This window comes from Phyllopteryx taeniolatus, chromosome 18, assembly GCF_024500385.1.
Source record: "Phyllopteryx taeniolatus isolate TA_2022b chromosome 18, UOR_Ptae_1.2, whole genome shotgun sequence".
Classification (NCBI taxonomy): Eukaryota; Metazoa; Chordata; class Actinopteri; order Syngnathiformes; family Syngnathidae; genus Phyllopteryx; species Phyllopteryx taeniolatus.
The window spans coordinates 5,338,529-5,358,339 of record NC_084519.1 but is presented as its reverse complement, the minus strand read 5'-3'; positions in this window follow the sequence as shown (position 1 = coordinate 5,358,339).

Here is a 19,811-nt window from a genome sequence, read left to right as displayed (position 1 = left end):
ACATCTATTCTATTGATTGGTCTTGTCCACTCCAGAGGTCTAATTGTGCAGCGGGCCTCGAATTTCGCCAACAGTAACAGGTTACACAGAAGAATAAAGATGCATTCACAAGATATTGATCAAAAGGAATCCACACCTCCAGCAAAATTAACGAGACAATGCATATGGCTCAATACTGCTTTCCTCATTCCGCACCCCTGTCTCCCCTTCCATGCTGCTTGTTTGTAATCCAATTGATACTGATGGTTTGGATTTACAAAATCTATTTTATGTTGTGCGGCACGGTGGGCGACTGGTTAGCACATTCTCACAGTTCTGAGGACCCGGGTTCAAATCTGGCCTCGCCTGTGTGGAGTTTGCATGTTCTCCCCATGCCTGTGTGGGTTTTCTCCGGGTACTCCGGTTTCCTGCCACATCCCAAAAACATGCACGGTAGTTTAACTGAAGACTCTAAGTTGCCCGTAGGTATGAATGTGAGTGTGAATGGTTGTTTGTATATATGTGCCCTGCGATTGGCTGGCAACCAGTTCAGGCTGCCTGCAGTTAGCTGAGATAGACTCCAGCATACCCGCGACCCTAGTGAGGATAAGCCGTGTAGGAAATGGATGGATGGATATTTTATGTTGTCAAATACAAAACTGCCACTATATTCCATTTAGGGATAGTAGCTGCTGAGAAGTTGAAAAAATGGTTTTAGATAGATAGATAGATAGATAGATAGATAGATAGATAGATAGATAGATAGATAGATAGATAGATAGATAGATAGATAGATAGATAGATAGATAGATAGATAGATAGATAGATAGATAACACAAAATTTAACATTCTCGCGAAGACCATAATCATGTTTTCTCAAGAGTTTCTTTTGGATTGCAGTGGAAATTTAAATGTGTAATGTTCTGTCTGAATTTTCCTTTTTTGTTTGTGTAGTTAGCTTGCACCTGTTTCTTCTGTGTCTGCTCCCCTTGGGTGGTCCAGTGAGCTGTGTGGATTGAGCAAAGAGGTGTGCACCTGGGAGCTGTTGGAATTCAATTTAATCAACTTAATTGTGTGAGTTTTGCTGTCTTCCTGGCGACCCTACTTTTCCCTTCTTCCTGTCACCATAAGTCACATTTTTCTTGTCTTTGTGGCATGCTTGTTTTTGAAGATAAATATGAAATTATTTTCCAAACTGCCAAGGGAAAAAAAAAACAAAAAAAAACAACCAGTGCAAGCAAATGCAATACATGCTGTTGTTACCAAATGCTGCAAAACAAATCCCAGATAGGTTATAAGCCAGAATAGTCACAATAGTGTGACAAAGACTGATATCACAATTACTGTTTGACTTCTCTCTACTCCTTTTCAGACCATCAGTACCTGGTGTTTTGGTAGGGAGATCAAATTTATTTTGTAAACGTGTTTTTTTTTTTGGTACTCGTTTGAAATAAACAAATCAAAACCTTAAATTAGAAGTTTTTTAAACAGGTTGATTGTAGATTGCCGAGAACTCCCAACTATTCTCTATTCACCAATATGTTTTTGTTTTTTTCACTGGAACTTCTGCTATCCGCTGATAAACTCACCTATTCACGGCCTACTCTCCCAAGACCTGGCCGATAGGAAAGTATTAATTGGTGTCATAACGTATGTTGACATGATACATCTTGACTGTTCTAAGATCTTGTGTTTGTTGGGGAGGGTCTACGTTTAGCTTGTGTTGTTAGAGAAAGCTACGGAGAGTCTGCCGCATGTGTATGTTTTTGCGCTGGTTAGTGGTTATCGACAAACTGAAGCTATCAAACAACTTGTGCTTACTTGACAATTGCTATTTTAACAGGTTGTGAAGGACACATACACCCACATGTACGGTACATATTTTTTTCAAAATCAAATTATCTGTCAACCATTTTTTTATGGGTCATGTCAGATGAGTTTGAAATTATATTAAATTGTTTTGGTATCATAGTTTCTGGTGTCTAAATTAACGATAAATGTACGTAAATGAAATATGAGATCAGAAAACATGGATTGTGCGGCATGGTGGACAACTGGTTAGAGCGTCTGCCTCACAGTTCTGAGGACCGGGGTTCAATCCCCGGCCCCGCCTGTGTGGAGTTTGCATGTTCTCCCCGTGCCTGCGTGGGTTTTCTCCGGGCACTCCGGTTTCCTCCCACATCCCAAAAACATGCATGCGAGGTTAATTGAAGACTCTAAATTGCCCGTAGGTGTGAATGTGAGTTTGTTTGTTGGTATGTGCCCTCCGATTGGCTGGCAACCAGTTCAGAGTGTACCCCGTATCCTACCCGATGATAGCCGGGATAGGCTCCAGCACGCCCGTGACCCTAGTGAGGAGAAGTGACTCAGAAAATGGAAACACGGATGTTGCAGTCAGCATGGAGAGTACAAATGTATCGGTACTGGATCACATTCGAGACACGGATTAAAATAATACGAATGTGGTTGACTCTAAGGAGATTATTATGAAGTAGATTTTTCGAAGCCACAGGGCAGAAAAGCACTCAAACACTTAATTAGTCACACTCGATGCATGACTCTCCCATGGCGAGACCCAGTGCAGAGGTTTTGGGTGTCAAGCATCCCGCTGCCTGTTTTCTCTCGGTGATCTTAGCAACAGAATGGAACAGTTTCATCATTAGCTCCTCTGATGTATCATGCACGCCGACCATACACACACACACACACACACACACACTTATGCAGTCGCTAACCATGCGACTCGCCAGCTCAACCGTTTTCATCTCCCCCAAGAGTGGAGGGTTCTCTTAAGTGAAAGGTTGGAGAAGGTGAACTTTCATAGTTGGTAATTAAGGTTGTTAAGAGTGTAAAATGTTACCCATAAAATGTGCTCCTCGCTGGGTCAATTTGCTCCTGCACCTGAAGGGAGCACTCCGAATTAAACAACTGATCAGGATGATCATTAAGCAGCTAGCATTTTAGCACTTTTACAGATCCATTCTACAACATTGTGGAATTGTATGGTGCAGTGATGTGCCCTTTGTGTTTTATGTGTTAAAATGAAGTGTTAGGTGTGCTAAAAACCTTTACTATATTATAGTTTGCAATTTGTAATCCTTTGGCGCTTATTGAGCTATACCAATGATGGTGATTTAAGTTAATCGCGGACATGATGTCAAAGCTAATGAATCAATTGCTCACACTGTACGGACAGAAATAGTCATGACTTGAATGCTAACGTTCCTGGTAATGCAAGTCCTGTTGATCAGACCTTCCAGGATTTTGCAATTTCTTTATTTACTAACTAGACTTCACATGAATGGCCACATGAATTCAGTACAAAGTACAATTTTGGCCAATCACTGAAACATTTCTGTGAATCTAGGGAGTCATCAAATCTACATCAACAATTCACTTAAGCCTAAAGGCATTTTCACCCTGCACTTAGCAACGCGCAAGCCGGCGTCGACTTTCCCATTCATTGCGTATGTGAATGGAATATTCTTGAGCGGGGTCACGGTGATGTCAGAAAGTGCGACCAATAGGAGAGGGCCTGACGGAGTGTTTTTTTTGGGTGGACTTGTACTGTAAGCAGCAAGGGGAAACTGGAGAAAGTCAGAATAAAAGCTATGTCCCACTATCCCGAGCTGCGGGTGCCTGGGACAATAGAAAAATGATACACCGAGATTCTGCAGGAGGCTTTCAAACTTCTCCCTGCTCAGCCTGAAATAGACTTTGAAGCGTTCTTCGCAAGAACTATAGCTCATGAACCAGTTTATAAACTGAAATTAATATGGGATGGACCCATTCGATTTTTTTCACAACAAGTTTGTCACGGTTTATGTACATTCCTGTAGGTTTTTGTCAGTTTGAAAATGGTCCAACATAATACATTTATCCGCCTGCCTGCAGTACTCGGCCACTCATTTCCAGGAATCAAGCACCTACTCATAGCATTCCATGCACATCTGCAACTTTAATGAGTTTTTTTGTTGGGCATGTGAATGTGTGGTCATTCTGCATTGCATCATGGACATACAGAATATGCCATTTTTCGGCTTGTTTACTACAACGTACTCCGACGTGGCCTGTCACGGTGTTTCATCAGTGTGTATTTCTGTTAACTTCACATTTTGTCAGCCAAATTTAAGTATGGTCAGACCTTGCTGTGTTATGGGGTGACACACTTCCTTTAGTGAAGATTTTGCACTGCTGATTGCTTACTGACTGAACTACTGCTTATCTGCATCTGTATATTATATGTATATATAGTGTAACTTTTTACCAATAAAGGGAGCTAAGAAAGGTAAAGGTAAAATTGATGTTTAATGTTCATGGAGCCGTTTCATTGGTCAATTATTATTTCCACATTGTTTTCTGTATCTTAAACTATATTCATTCTCTAAAATGTATTTTTGTGGGGGGTTTTCTGGAAAAAAAATATTGGGTTTATATTATTTCCTGTGGGATATTTTGCTTTGGTTTTCGTTTGATTCTGTTTTAGTCAGACATTTTGGCTCCGCTTAGTCACGAAAACCTACACTGTTGCACTGTAAATGCACTGAAATCGTCACATCAAGCGGCAATCAGGAAGGATTCTTTTCACATCTATGACACAGCAGCGAACAGCAACAGAGTGCTCATTTAAGTGTGTGGATTTTGGGTAATCACAAGAAGCCCTTCTCAGATGCAGAAATATTAAAAGAATGTATGACTGAAGTGATGGACGTGATGTTTGAAGGTAAACAGAAAGAAGAAATGACAGCTAAAATGAAGCCAACCCCCCTGTTTTATTCAATTATTTTTTTTAAATTGATGTCAAAATGGAAATGTCATTTTAGCTTTGTTGCTGTTTTGAATGAAAAGGACATTTTGTTTAGAAAATTACAGTATTGTCACGTGACCTGACCAACCTGAATAAAATGTACCTTTGACTCATGAAAAAATATATTTATTTGGCTCTTTAATATTTGTATTTGCGGACCCCTGATTTGGAAATTGTTTATGTGCTGCTTATCTTTCTTTCGACGATTTTTAAGAAACCAAACTTTTGAATCGTAGTGTATACACAATACAATTGTTCAATTATTATTCTAAATGGGATGGGGAAATCCCTCAGAATTTTCGAAACTCCATTTTCAATACCTATGCTTTACTGAGCAATTTAGTTCCAACAAGGTCTATAAGCAGTTAACTGTGTGTCTTGGTAAGCAGTTAACTGTGTGTCTTGGTTCCATGTCTTGGTTACTAACACCCCCCCCCCCCCCCGCTCCAATGGGAAAAAAAAGACCATATATGGTCACCAACAAGGTGGCTTTATAGATGGCGCTGACATTTGCGGTTACACCTCTCAAGCACATGTGAATATCAGTTTTCTATCCACTGTAGTCTGCTCCATTTTTCTCTGTCGTCATCTTTAACCTTTTTCTTGATTTACTCCACCTCTGCTCCTTTGTCGATCACGCTGACAGACAAGAGTAATTCCAAATTCCCGTTCTGGCCGCCATTACCTCTCTTATTTACCTGTCTCTCTACATGCATTACGACGTCTATCTGCACAGTGAAAGGGCCAGCTCTATTAATTAGGAGCGCGGTACCGTTAAAAGGATCCACGGGGAGAGGTGGGTTGCGGTACCGCTACTCTCAACCTGCCTACCGTGTCCTCCCACAGTGTTGGTGATTAATGATGTCAGCCATATCAGGCGGCCCTTATCAGACACGGATGCTCTCACCAAACAAAGCCAGGGTTAGAAACTCGCTGTTTAACTGATGAAGTGGGACCGATGGCGAGGAGAAGCAGAGTGTCACCATGCATGCTAATGAGCTTGGGTGTCGATTGGTGAGAGAGCACCTGGGAACATTAACTGTTCACCACAGTTTGAGGGGAGTGACAATTGTGTCATCGTCTGTGTGTTTGTTTGCATCATTGTTTGATGCCAAGCACATCCAGCAATGTCTTACACAAGAAGGCACACTCCCTCATTACAAATTCAATGTTTCCTTGGTTATTGTTGAAATGTATTCGCCGCCACACCTGTGCAACTAATGAGATTAGAATTTCCTCTATAAAGGTTTTTTGTTTTTTTTTAATGTGGGAAATGCCAAATTTGCTTGTGGTTCATGGAGCATGACCCAAGACTTTAAACTTCTCACTGTGGGGTGGGAAAAAAGTTTCTCCTACGACTCAGTGAAAAGCAAAAATAAATTCTTCCATCTGCCTTTTTCATCCCGATTTGCACAAAAATGTAAGGGTTCTAGAGTCTCCCCTGGCCCAAACTTTCATGGATAATCAGTTTAATTGCTGAATCCTGTTAACAAACAAACCGATCCTCCCATCACACTTTAGTGCTTGCACTAGCTCAGTGGTTCTTAACCTTGTGGGAGGTACGGAACCCCGCAAGTTTCATACAGAGTGCACGGAACCCTTCCTAATTCGAAAAATCAAACATGGTTTATTTCAAATTCAAAACAGGTACATATTTTATTGTCTGTGTAGATTCTCAGTCATCCAGGTCATGCACAAAATGAACCACGCGTCAGTTGCACACAAAATCACTGTGTTAAAAGAACAAAACCAACAAAACATGAATTTCACACAAAAAACAAACACAAAATTCATTTCAATGAAAATTTACTGTAAGTGAATGTCAATTTTGCTGTTGCCATTCCCCTTGGTAAGTGCCACTCTCATATCAGAGGAATGGACTTCGTTGTTAAAATTCAATACTAAGTCAGTTCCTTTTCTTCATGTTATTTCTACAATACTCGAAAAGCATTCATTGGTAAGAGTAAATTTTTTGGGCTGTTTTTTATTATTGGATGCACAGCAATGCTACTCAAGTCAACTGTATCGTTGAAATGTTGTTAAATAAAGATAGTTTTAAAAAGAACAAAGCATTTCAACTCAAGGCGTAGCGCCTTAATGGTAAACGGCAATTTTGACGCTCCCTTGCTGCATTCAAAAGGCAACGTGAAAAGGCTTTTATGGATAAAGCACGCACGCACACACGGTGTGTGTTGAGTCCGCCGTCGAAACCCAGCGACTGCCTCACCGAGCCCCTGGGGTTCGATCGAACCCAGGTTAAGAAACACTGCACTAGGTAATTACCAATTACCAAATAAATATATCAAAAGTGGAAGCAGGCCGGAACACCTGAAAACCATTTCTTAGGTCCTATAAATTAAATGAGTCAGAATTAAGTAATAATCAGGCAATTCTATGTAGAAGCTTATTATATAATTGTCAGGGAAACTGACTGCAAACGGTTTAAATAACCTGAACAGGAATAAAAGAATATAACTTTTCTTATTCTTCTGTTCAAAGTATAAAACAAGAAAGCAAATTGAATCACAATTACAAATATAACAGTTTAACGGGCCGTGAGGAACATGCTGAGTGTGCCTTTGTTGCCTTCTGCAGCAAGGTTACACGGCGTAATGAGCCCTTTTAGAATTAGTGATCTTATCAGATGTGACGGAAGCACTGAGATCAGTCAAAGAATCTCTGCGCCTAATCTGCCTGAATCCTCGTCATGAGTTATGCCAGTTATCCCTTGGTTATGAGATATCGGCTCTGATACACTCGCTTCCAACTAAGGCGTCTATGTGCGTTGCATATACTGCAAAGGAAGTTAGTGAAGCCTTCCACGTGCGATAAATCAGTTCTATCTGTCCCCAGCTGAGAGAAATGGAGAGCGGAAGAGAAAGATTGGATTTCGCCTCTCTGACGATGTGCCACTACAAAGGCGATATCTCTCCTCCGTGCTTAGATTGCTATCTCTTATGGGACAGAGACGGAATACTGTATGAGACACCTTGTGAAGATGCTTGGCAATATAATTATTATAGATGAAAGTGACCATTGGCCTTTTAGTTGAATTGAATTGAACGTAATTACCACAATCTTAAGCGTGCCTTTGATTGTTTTCCGATTGGAGAAACATTTGACAGTACCGCATTTTCGACCATTTTCGACCATAAGGCGCACCGTATTAAAAGGTGCAGTCTCAGTTACGGGGTCTATTTCTGTATTTAACACATACATAAAACGCAGCGTATTATTAGGCGCTAAAACATACACTAGCATGCATGCTAGCGTATGTTTTTAAAAAGGCAGCAGGAGCAAAACTGAATTCGGTTGTACTTTATTGAAGTATTTAACAATGTACTCACGTTATTTTTTGATCAATCCTCATCCACAAATCCATCAAAGTCCTCATCATCTGTATCCAAAATGACCAGCTGGGCAAGTTCTCCATCAAACATGCCGGGTTCCCTCTCGTGCTCGTCATTGTCGGAGTCAGTCTTGTTTCTGGAGGGCTGTTCACCAATGATGGCGGCTTTCGCGAAACAGTCAAAGCAGATACCTGAGACCATGCCTCCATTTGCGAACCATGGATTCATTGATCTTGAATTCTCTCGCAGCTGCTCGATTCCCATGTTCCTCCGCGTAACTGATAGCTTGCAGTTTAAACTGTGCTTCGTAAGCGTGTCTCTTCGTAGGTGGCATTTTCGGGAGTCCTTAGCCAAACCGATGTTGTTTTGCACTACGCACATACCGGAACTATATACCTACTGGGGGCGTGCCTTTAGGGTCCTCTTTCACGCACACCCTTCCCCCTTTAACGTACGCATGCTGTCCTCAGTCACGTCCGCCTTTCCTCTATATAAGAAGCGTGTCGGCAGGAAATGCTCCCAGTCAGTCAAGCGGGGCGCTCATCAAAGTTACACAACAACAGTTACAGATTTTGGAACTCGGTGCACACATAAGGTGCGCCCCATTATAAGGCATTCCATCCATCTCCATTTTGAATTTAAGACTTTTAAGTGCACCTTATGGTTGTGAAAATACGGTACTTGTGAGAAGCCAGCTTTAGCATCTACTTCATGTTTGTAGTTAATAGTTGGATGAGCAAGTGAGTTTACGTTCAAGAAACGATTCAGATGAAGTCCTCTGACTGTCCAAAGTAAACACTAGCAAACAAAGAGATTGGTGAATATGACAGAAGTGTAAAATACCATAGATATTTTATTCATAAACAGCATATAGCATAATGTGCAGCACACATTGCTCATTTATTCATTTGCCACACTTGGAAATTATTGCCTTAAAACTTTGAATTGTAATATATTAACAGTTTTGTTAAGAGGAATGGTCCAAAATTCATCCTGATTTTTGTGCACATCTCATCTGCAATTTTCCCTCCCTGTTCTGTTAATGATGACATGTTAAACTCTCTAAAAATATGAAAACATATACCGGTAATTGTTTCTGTGGTATTAATTTAAGCAGACTCTGTTTGTTTATTCTTATGATTTAGATGAAGACTAGACTATTTTAGAGCAATTTATGCAGAAACGTAAGAAACTCCAAAGGGTTCACATATTTTCTCCTCCCACTATATCTGAGCACCACCACTGTTGTGTAGTGCCGGCTTTCTTCATCCCAGGGTACACCAATTTGCCCCATGTCTGCTCGTAGGTACTCAACCTTTGGGTGGTTACAATGATCGTTTTCCTTGTCGGAGGTCAGAAATTTTGGACTTCCCAGTTTTCTGTAATGCTACATTAATCTCATGTCATTTAAACAAACCTGTTGCAGCCCTCTATATCCTCTCAAATGATGTTGATTGACTCACAAGTGTAGATCAATTTTTGCCTGGCAAAACAGATTCCAGAAGGTGCAGTGGGATTACTGCTGTAATCCAGCAGCCTCGTAAAATTGTCAGCCTGCCAAGAGGACAACACCTGCTTTCTATTTTGATGCTTTCTGTGCTGACTTCACAAAGTGTGTTTACCAGTCCAGTATTTGTCAATAATGTATGTGTTTCTGCAATCAATGCACAGCCAATAAAGTACACTAAAGAAATAATTGAAAGTCTGTCATTGCCCTGACATCCATGTCTAAACCTCTGACCACAACTGTATCAAAACAAGCTCTGATACTCTTGGCAATATATGCAAGCGTCAATTCAACCTGTGTTGAAGTGGTCCGTGAGACTCATTAGCACCCGCCTCTGTGGTTCATACTGTGCTTCCCCCGAAGGCATTTCCTGCACTATTAACTTAGACAGCAGTGAGATTTCAAAATGCCTAGGCAGACTGATGCCTTCCAAACCAAAGTGTGCTCCTTTCTTTAATTAGCATTTTCAAACATATTTCCCTCTGGCCTCACAGGACCAAAACGCTGCCAAATTAATTATTAATGTCCTTGCTTTTTTTCCACTTTCATTTTCTCCCTCCTTTGAAAGCTGTGATAGTTTTCAAGTTTCTACCACATTGGATTTGAATGCAGGTTGAACATTTAGTGACAGTTCTTGCCTCAGGTGTGCTTTAAAAGAAAATGTTCCGTGTGCACAACGATTAATTTGGAACCAAATCAAGCAGGTGAGCTACATTTATGTCCACAAATGCTTGAATATGGGAGGATTTGAAGCCCAGAGACTACTTTGGAATTGTGTTTACGTTTGTTTGTTTGGAGACACATTTGTAGTATTCACTGTAAATGTTTCATGGTGCGGTAAAAAGTATAATTACCTGATGAAAACTGGATGAGTTCTTCTCAGAAATTCCTTCAGGTGGGGAACAGAGTGTTCTTTCTTTTTGTATCTGTCATAAAAAGAAGCTAAAGTGAGGCCACCGACTTAAAAGGGATTGGATTCGAGGCACAATATGTTTGAAGAGATAAAATTGAAAGGGGGTGAAATGACCCTTTTTTTTGCTCCTTTGGCCTTGACTAGCCCCCATGAAAGAAGTGGGGGAATAACAAAGACTCACTTTGACCATCACTTTCACATTAGCTCATGTCAAACACAGAACCTCTTGAATCCGTTACCATTTACATGGACACAATCTGGTCATCTGTTGTGCATAGTGAATTTCTAATTTAGTTTGAGTAGTGTAAATTAGTTTAACAAACTTTGCTGCACACACAAATTATGAGGCAATGACTATTTCAAGACATAATGGTATAACACTAATTGGTTGAGTTCCATTGGTTGAATGATCAACAACTGCAAAGGTTTTGAGATAAACTCCACCTCACAACTGTTGCTAGACTTCAGGAGCAAACAAACAAATACAATTTTTACAATAAATATTCCTCACAACTACTTGAAATACCATTTCTGTTACAACACAAGGAAGTAAATCCAGTTCGATCATGCAGTCTGTATTCTCTAAATATATTTAAATCAGCCTCATTTAATTCATTACTAAATTGGGAAAAACAAACCAGATGAGCATAATATTGTCACCAATTATTTGGTAAACGCCATCAAATATTGTGAGCTGGAGCCTATCTGAGTTGACTTTGAACGAGAAGCGGGTTGCACCCTGGACTGATCAAATATCCAGTCACAACTATGGAAAATTTTGTCTTCATTTAAAGTAACAGGCATATGACCCACAGATCCATCCATCTTTGGTATTGCTTATCATAATTATGGTCATGTGTGAGCTGGAGCCTATCCCAGCTGGCATTGGGTGAGAGGCGGGGTACACCCCGGACTGTACACCAGCCAATCACAGCGTGCAATCGAAAGATGCAAGACTTAATTAGTGGTATCAAAGTGGAACTACCACCTACACAAGCATCCACATCCACACGCACACTCAATGACATTGGTGGCATGCCATCATGTAACCAGTAGACACAGTTGCAAGATGGCTGTGAAACTTTTGGAATTACCTGGATTTCTGCGTAAATTCATCATAAAATATGCTCCGGTGTTATTTCAAGTCACAACAACAGACCAAGTCTTCTTGAAGGAGGTATGGCGTCTTAATGGTCCATATTTCACCAGCAAGTTGATATTATGTATTTTTTGCTCAAGAAAATGAGACTGGCAGTCATTTATAAGAATAGTAATACATTTGGAGCAATTAGTAAATAACTAATTGCCTTTGGAATCCCCCTTTTCGTCACCAAACCTCGCCCCCTCCACCCCACCCCCCCATGTCTTGGTGTGATGTCAGTGGCAGAAGAGGAGACCAAATTCACTGCATAGCCAGTATGAAAAAAAGAAATGTACTATATAATACTATAAAGTGGCAATATTTAGTCATATTTTATATATTGTAGCTGTCGGGCAGACTCCCCTCATCTCTCCAAAAAAATGACAGCTTGCTTGAGTTTCCGAACACTGCTTTGTTCAAGTTGGCATTATACCTTATACCGCTGTCATATATCGTTGCACACGCGCTACATTTACTCCGTTACATTTACTCTAGTAACATTTTCCATAAACTTTACTTGTCAGAGTATTTTAAATGCACCATACTTTTTACTTTGGAGTATTTATGTGAAGAAGGATCGATACTTTTACTCCGTTACAATGATGGACATGCCTTTCGCTACTTTTATTTATTTATTCTTGCGTGTGCGTCTCTATTTTTAGACTCCATCTTCGACTTCCGCATAGGGTGCCTGTTGCGACAGTTTAACATGATCACTCATGTCATTTGAGTCCGATTCACCAATTAGACGACACAAGGCAGTCACATGACCGTGCACGTCGTCTTTGCGAGCCAATCAAAATGACTCATTTTGGGGGGAAAAAACAGCCGCGCGACTTTGTTTATTTTACAGACTCCAAAAACAACAACAGCTTTATCATGCAGCTCTTAAATTGTGACTGCCCAAACTTGGATATTTCAGCCCACTTCTAACTTGAGAAAACACCTTGCGGTAAGTTGCAGAGGTTTCTATTGTTGTTTTGGCAATGGATATGGCAAAATTAGCACTATCCATATGGTGTCACACACGCACATGCACACACAATCAATAAGTCTGTTCAGCAAACAGCTTCTTCATGAAGTCATTTAAGTGAATAAAGCAAATAATGTTTCTGTAGGGCCCAATGTATGTGTTGCTGGTTTTTGGGCAGTTAAAAATTTAAATGGTGGCACGTGTGTATAGACTCCCATATATTATTATTTTATTTGATGTTCATGCTCTGATAATAATAATAAATAATAATAATAATGAAAAAAAAAATCTGAAGTTACTCACAAGTTACATTTTAGTTTTATCATTGAGTACTTTTTTCCTTAAGTAAATATTTGGATGACTACGTTTTACTTTTACTTGAGTCATATTATTCTAAAGCAACAGTACTCTTACTTGAGTACAATATTTGGCTACTCTACCCACCTCTGCTCATATGAACAGCAGCTACACTGTAACAAATTGTCCTTTAAAATAATCGTCAATTACTGGCACCTGTGTTGCCAGCTTGTTATTATTATTATTATTTTTTTTAGAGCTCTGCTACTATTTAACTTCTTATTGTAATTGCTGAATTACAGATTACTGTATTTTCTTTATTTACAATATAATACTGGCAACAGGGGAGCCAGCATTTTTCTGTTATTTTACAGTGCACTATTGTTTTGTCATGATCTGTGTTTTTGCCTTCATTTTGATTAGCTCAGAGAGAAGGTCAGATCATTCTGTCACGTTGCGAGGTGTGAGAGGAAAAAAGGTGGAGGACCCAGCGCAGGGGGTAGCAGGCAGGGTACGTCTCAAAAAAGGATTAATTTTCAAAAACACACAAGGGCAAACAAGGCACATGGAAAAATCTATGAATTAAGTCAAAAAAAAACAAAACTAAGTTCAAAGTAACAAAGAAAGTCAAGGACACAAAAGACTCACCACGACAGGTAACTCGACAAAGTAGACACATGACTTGCAGCGACAGACAACAATTATCTGACAAAGACTCAAAGAAACCAGTGCACTAAATACAGGCAAACTGACGAGACAACGTGGAATAACCTGGACAAGACACGAGTGGCTGGAGGAAGCTGATCGGTTGACACAAGGTAGAGGGCTAAGAGACAAAAAGTGGTGGCGAGGTGGAGAAAAAAAACAAGCAAACGAGACATGAACATGCGACAGGTAAACTTGACAAAACATGAGACAAACTAAATCTAATCAAAACAAAGTCAACAAAAACACAGATGACAGTAACAAAAGTCGCTGTAAAATGCTGGCAACCCTGCTGCCTGTATTTTACTGTAAAGAAAGAAAATACAGCAATATACTGTAATTTCATGAGATCAGCAATTACAGTATCACACTGTGAAGTTGAAAACAGTAGCTGAGCTGTAAAAACAACAAGCTGGCAACACAGCTGTCAGTATTTTACTGTTATTTTACAGGACATTTTGTTACAGACTCCCAGTGTTCATGTGTCCATCAAATCAATATGGTAGCATAGAGTATTTATACGGCGTCTCCGTCTTGATTTGCAAATCTGGCCCAGAATGCAATACGATTTATGGTATATTACCGTATTTAATGAAAACCCATACCCACAAATGTATCCCATAATGCATTTTAGTGTATAATATTAATTAATTCTTTAAATGGAAAACAATATGTTGCTGTCAGAATTTGACAGTTTTTTTTTTTTTTACAGCAATACGTTACAGTGTAGTGCTCCAAAATGATGTTCATTCGCTAATTTCATTTGCTGAAAAATCAAAAATTTATATATATTGATATGATACAAACACGGCACGCGAAAGCCACATCCTTGCAAGCCTCATGAACCTAAGCAATCACATGTTTTTGCTTTGCACTCTGACCTGAACACCAGAGCCATAGCACCCCAAAATGCTAATATTAATATGCTGAAAAATTATTCATTTATTAGGGTGTTATCGATTAAAATCGTAAACACAGCTGCCACCCCGTACGGGGACAGTCTAAAACGCTAAATAAAAGCATAAAAAAGCTCGTCGCTTAATGTCATCATCACCAAAAATGTATGTGGACACATCTTTACTTATGCCACATTCGATCTCTGAAAATATCAGAACGATAGCCCAAATATGATAGATTTTTTGGACATAAAGCGTGTTTCTTTTTCTCTAGTGAGCATCAATAGAGAGGAAAATGCTTAAACGTCAATCAAATCAAAAATATTGAGCCGATTGTTCTGACATTGTCAGAGGTGTAAGGGGGCATCAATAGGGATGTCCACATACATTTTGGTGATGACTGATTGCAGTTTGGGGACGATGTCCAGCTTTTGGCCGGGAGATTGTCGTCGGGTGTCCGCCGTTATGACAGCCACCTGTGCCCATTAAAGTCCACGGTCAGCCGAGCCCCATGACCATAAAAAAAGCCTCTAAAATGTCTCAAAATCAAATGCCTGTTTAACGTCATCATTCAAAACTATTTTATCAAGCCTAATAAAATAATACTAACACACCGCCGTGTTGGCAGGTGTCTGCTGTGACAGCCAGCAGTGCACATCAGTCTGCCTGTGTCACACAATGCCATCATGCACCATACAGAAATGCCTGTGTCATGCATCGGATCTCTTTTCTAACGTCATAAGGCTTCTTTATAATTGACGTCACTGCGGCTATTCCGCACGCAGTTTGCCTTTGTACTCGAGCGCAACCCACGTGGGTAGTTTTGAAAATGTACTGCAGTTCACCTTCAAGTCGGGGGTGTCGCTACGGCTGGTATTGGCTAGGACACCACAGGGTGGAGTTTCCTCTGCATTTTTTGGCCATTTCCAGTAGCCGTTTTTACTTTCTTTTCAGTAACAAGGAACAAAGCAACAACAATGGCGACCATGGAACAGTGTCTGCTAGAACAAATGGACCTAGATGACCAGATGATACGTTTAATTATGCTGCAAAATCAGTCAAGAAGGCGGCAGCGTAGGTGGTATGTAGAACCTAGGGGCACGCTGAGTATGTCATCACAGCATGTGACTAAAATGGACCAATCACGAGATATGATCTCCGCGCCGTTCTACGCGCAGCAACAATTTTTACCTCATGCACGCAGAGGGGCCGCGCGGGCCAATGCGTCGGTCACGTGATGCAATGCGGGCGTTGTCGGCCGCACGAGCGCGGGAGTCTAAAGAGGCCTTGAGAGGCATTACTCAAGCAATTCATGCAAAATTGAGCTGTTTATATATGCATAAATGAAATGTCCGCACCTTCTACACGTGTCAGGCTGTGACAGGCTGATGGGTGCAAAATGCGAGCTGACCAAAATCTGCCTGAAAATTAAATATTTAATCAGAAAACAAGTCTTAAATTACTATTGAGTTTTGTTCATTGTGTTTTTATTTGTAAGTCCAGAACTATGGAATAAGTGCCAATGTTCACCACATGAGAAAGAATCAGACCTGAAAAATGGTGGCCATGGTTTCTTACTTGAGCAGGAATGCAGTAGCCTGCAAGTGGAAACTTTGAAGTCAAATTCTCCAGATGTTGTAAAATTCAAAACTGGGACAAATATTACAGATAAAAATAAGCTTCTGCACAACTTTGGAGTATGGAATGCAGTCATGCATGTCATACAAATTGTCACAAAGCGAGCAACCTCAGCAAACGAGAACACATCATCATGCATCATGCCATGCCAGACCTCAGTGAATTTCAATGAAGGTCAGTTAGTGTGTTTCTGCATTTTTTACTTTTTCTGGAACATTCCTCAAGAAGGACAAGCCTTAACAGGGGGTGTCGAGAAAAGAAGAATATACACTGAAAGTTAAAGTAGAATAATAGAATATGCACAGAAAATTTAATGAAGTAAGAAGACTCCCATTTAAAGCTGCAGTGTCCCAATACTTTTGTCTTGTGTGGCCATGCTTATTGACACTTGCATGGTGCGCATCTGTGACACGAATCCTCCTTCCATAAATTTTTTTTATTGTTTTCATGTGTCAATATTGACAATAGTTAACTTGTAAAGGTCAATTTGCATTATATTCAATAATTTACTTAAGGGGAAAATTGTTGAAACATGGAGAATTGGATTGAGCAGTCATGTTCAACCTTCGAGCTTCCACTGTGAACATTGACAATTTTCTGTTCAAGCCTAATAATGACCATTAAAAGGGGCATCCATGATATTCCTTTTGTTTTCACTCACTGTGTTAACTTGCTCAACATGTTCTCCCTCAAAATTGGACAAAATAACATGGCATGGTGTCCTAAATGTTTATTTGGGGTTAAACAACTATTTATTACAGCTTGCTGAGAACAACTGTGTTAGTAACTATGAAGCAGGACAGTTTTACTGAAAGCCACAATCTAGATGCATTTTGGGACTTTTAGTACACTTTTTTTGGACTTGAATTGATGACTCATGTTAAATCTTCTTTGACACGCATCGTTTATCATCTGTATACATACAGATACTGTACCAACTTAAGAACATTTTTAATATTATGATCTACACCCAGAAACTTCGGCCTCCTCACTGGCAAATAAAAATTACACGTAAATACATAGCCTACATACATAAATACAGTACATACGTACATAAATAGTAGACTCACATACCATCCAATGGGATTTAACTGAATCAGTGTGCCTGTTTTCACTATGGTAGAGCAGTTTTGCCTCCATAAAACATTGTTATAGTTAACGCTCCAATTTGTCTTCTTGCATCAACCCTATATGTTTAAGATGTTGTCTTGTCTCTGATCTCTTTTCATGTATTAAAGCCACATTGTTGTACACGCAGGATTGTACAGAAAGTAGAAGCAAGCATTTATTTACGAGGCAAACACACTAAAAAAACAGTGCCTTAAAAAGAAAGTTATGTAAAACTGCCCCAACTGCTGCAACAACATGCTTCTTTCTGAAGCAAGAAATTCATGGAGCACACAAAGAGCTATAAAAGCTTTGTTGCATCAAATATGTCCTTAACTCATACTTGGAACGTTACTATCAATCAACCTGACACCAATCTAATTTTAACAAATTAGACGACTAACAACATAATTATGCCAAACTCATACGCTGAATTGCTTTCAGTGATCAAAATTGAAACACTTTGATATGCTAATAATGTGTCTCACTAAAAGTCACTTCCGATGTCCTTTGCGCATCCTAATATCCTTTATTGTTCATTTGTGTTAAAAGCCCCCTCATTTCAGATGATCTTTCAGTGATAATGTTTGAAAACAATTACATGTGATACTGCATTAGTACTACCAAAAAAGTTTCACATTTGATTTCAAATATGTAACAGTTTTGTTAGTTACATAAAATAGAATTGTATGTGCCCTGCGATTGGCTGGCGACCAGTTCAGGGTGTACCCCACCTCAAGCCCGAAGATAGCTGGGATAGGCCCCAGCACCCCCGTGACCCTTGTGAGGATAAGCGGCTTGGAACATGGATGGATAATGATAATAAACTAAACTATATATGAACCAGATGCATTCATACATTGTGTTAAATCATTTTCGATTAGATAATGTTTAATATTTCATACAAACACGTTTTCGTATCAGATGAGATTTAAGGTGATGCATTTGCATATGTATTTAATTTGCATGAGTTTGAAGTCAATACAGTTGGGAGCGGACTCTTACTCCTTTTCGCCTCAGAGCTCAATAAAGCCTCATTCAAATCATCCCCCTTGGAGGAAAACAGTTAAATCACCTGAAAAGTGGCAGATTAAATGCTCTCCAATTTTAGACTTACTCAAAATTGACCTTTACTGGAATATTAGTTGACAATAATTGTGAAAAATGTGTCTCTCAGGTGAAAAAGTGATGCTAGTCTTTCAGCCTGTATTGTTATAACAGAAAAATTACATTGTATTCTCTTCTTATGCAATGCAGTCCAGTTCTGGTAAAATAAAACTGCCTTTACTGTAGTAATTATGCTATTTAGGAGATAACAATTGTTTACAGGACCTCCTGAATTGATTACCCAAAAACTAAACAGGCAAAAAGTTGTTGAAAACATCCTTCAAAAGTCAAACACAATAGAATTCCTACAATTTCGTTGCTGTTTTTAAACACACATTTTCCACTGCCACAGTTGTACATAAAATTGAATCCAATACACAGGATTGAATTTGAATTTCCACAAAAATAAAATGACAGGAAAAATTGTGAATGCAACTGCACAAATAATAACCATCTGTGAAGCCATTGGTTTTCTTATTTGTTTAATGTTTTTCACAGGTCCTCTGGTTGTCATGCGAACACTTTTGACATTTGCCATGGATTGTCAAGCCATCTGTGAATTTGATTAGATCATCACTTTGAATTCACATTTCATATATTATCTTTAATATTTTATTTTGGAGGGATCTACTAAAAATGTTGCCACACAAGGGAAACCCTTCATTTCCTCTTTTTAAATTTTTTTTTAATTTTTTATTTTTAATGGCAACTCATAAAGCATTTCCGGTGGAAAGGTCAGACGACATAAGAGTCAATATGTTTGAAGCTACTGGGACATCATCTGATTGCAAAATATCCTCTGTTGTTAAATGTGTGATAACCTGGGGTTTAGTAATAGGCACTTTCAATAGCTCAGTGCTAGTACTTTTCAAGATCGAAATGGCATTTAAAGTTTTTACTTTTCAAAGACAAGGTAACGAGGCTGCTGTGGCCACCGTACAATACCGTGTAAACGTAGCTTCACCCATTCCCAGAAAACAACTCAAGTCAATTTTGATGCACATATGGACAAAGATTTAAACAATCCCATTTGTCTGTTAATAATGAGTGTATCCGATGTGCTATTCTACCTGAATTCTTTCACATGCCACAAGATGATCACCAAAGTGGTATTAAAATAGTCAGGATCCCTTTTATGTCGTGAAAATGAAAAAAATATTTGGCTGTTAGAGTGAGCAATGGACAGGTGAGCAGGTGTGCAGGACTTGTAAGATAGTCTTTATGGGTTGCCTGCTGAAATCCTTCAGTTGGCTTAGCCGACTCAAATTTCCTTTATGATTTGCCCAGAATTTAGTTTTAGCTCTTTTCCCGGGGACCCACTTTCTAAAAAAAAAATCAACGTTCCAACCTTTCATTTTTTTGTACCGCTTATACTGTCAGGAAGCTAGAGC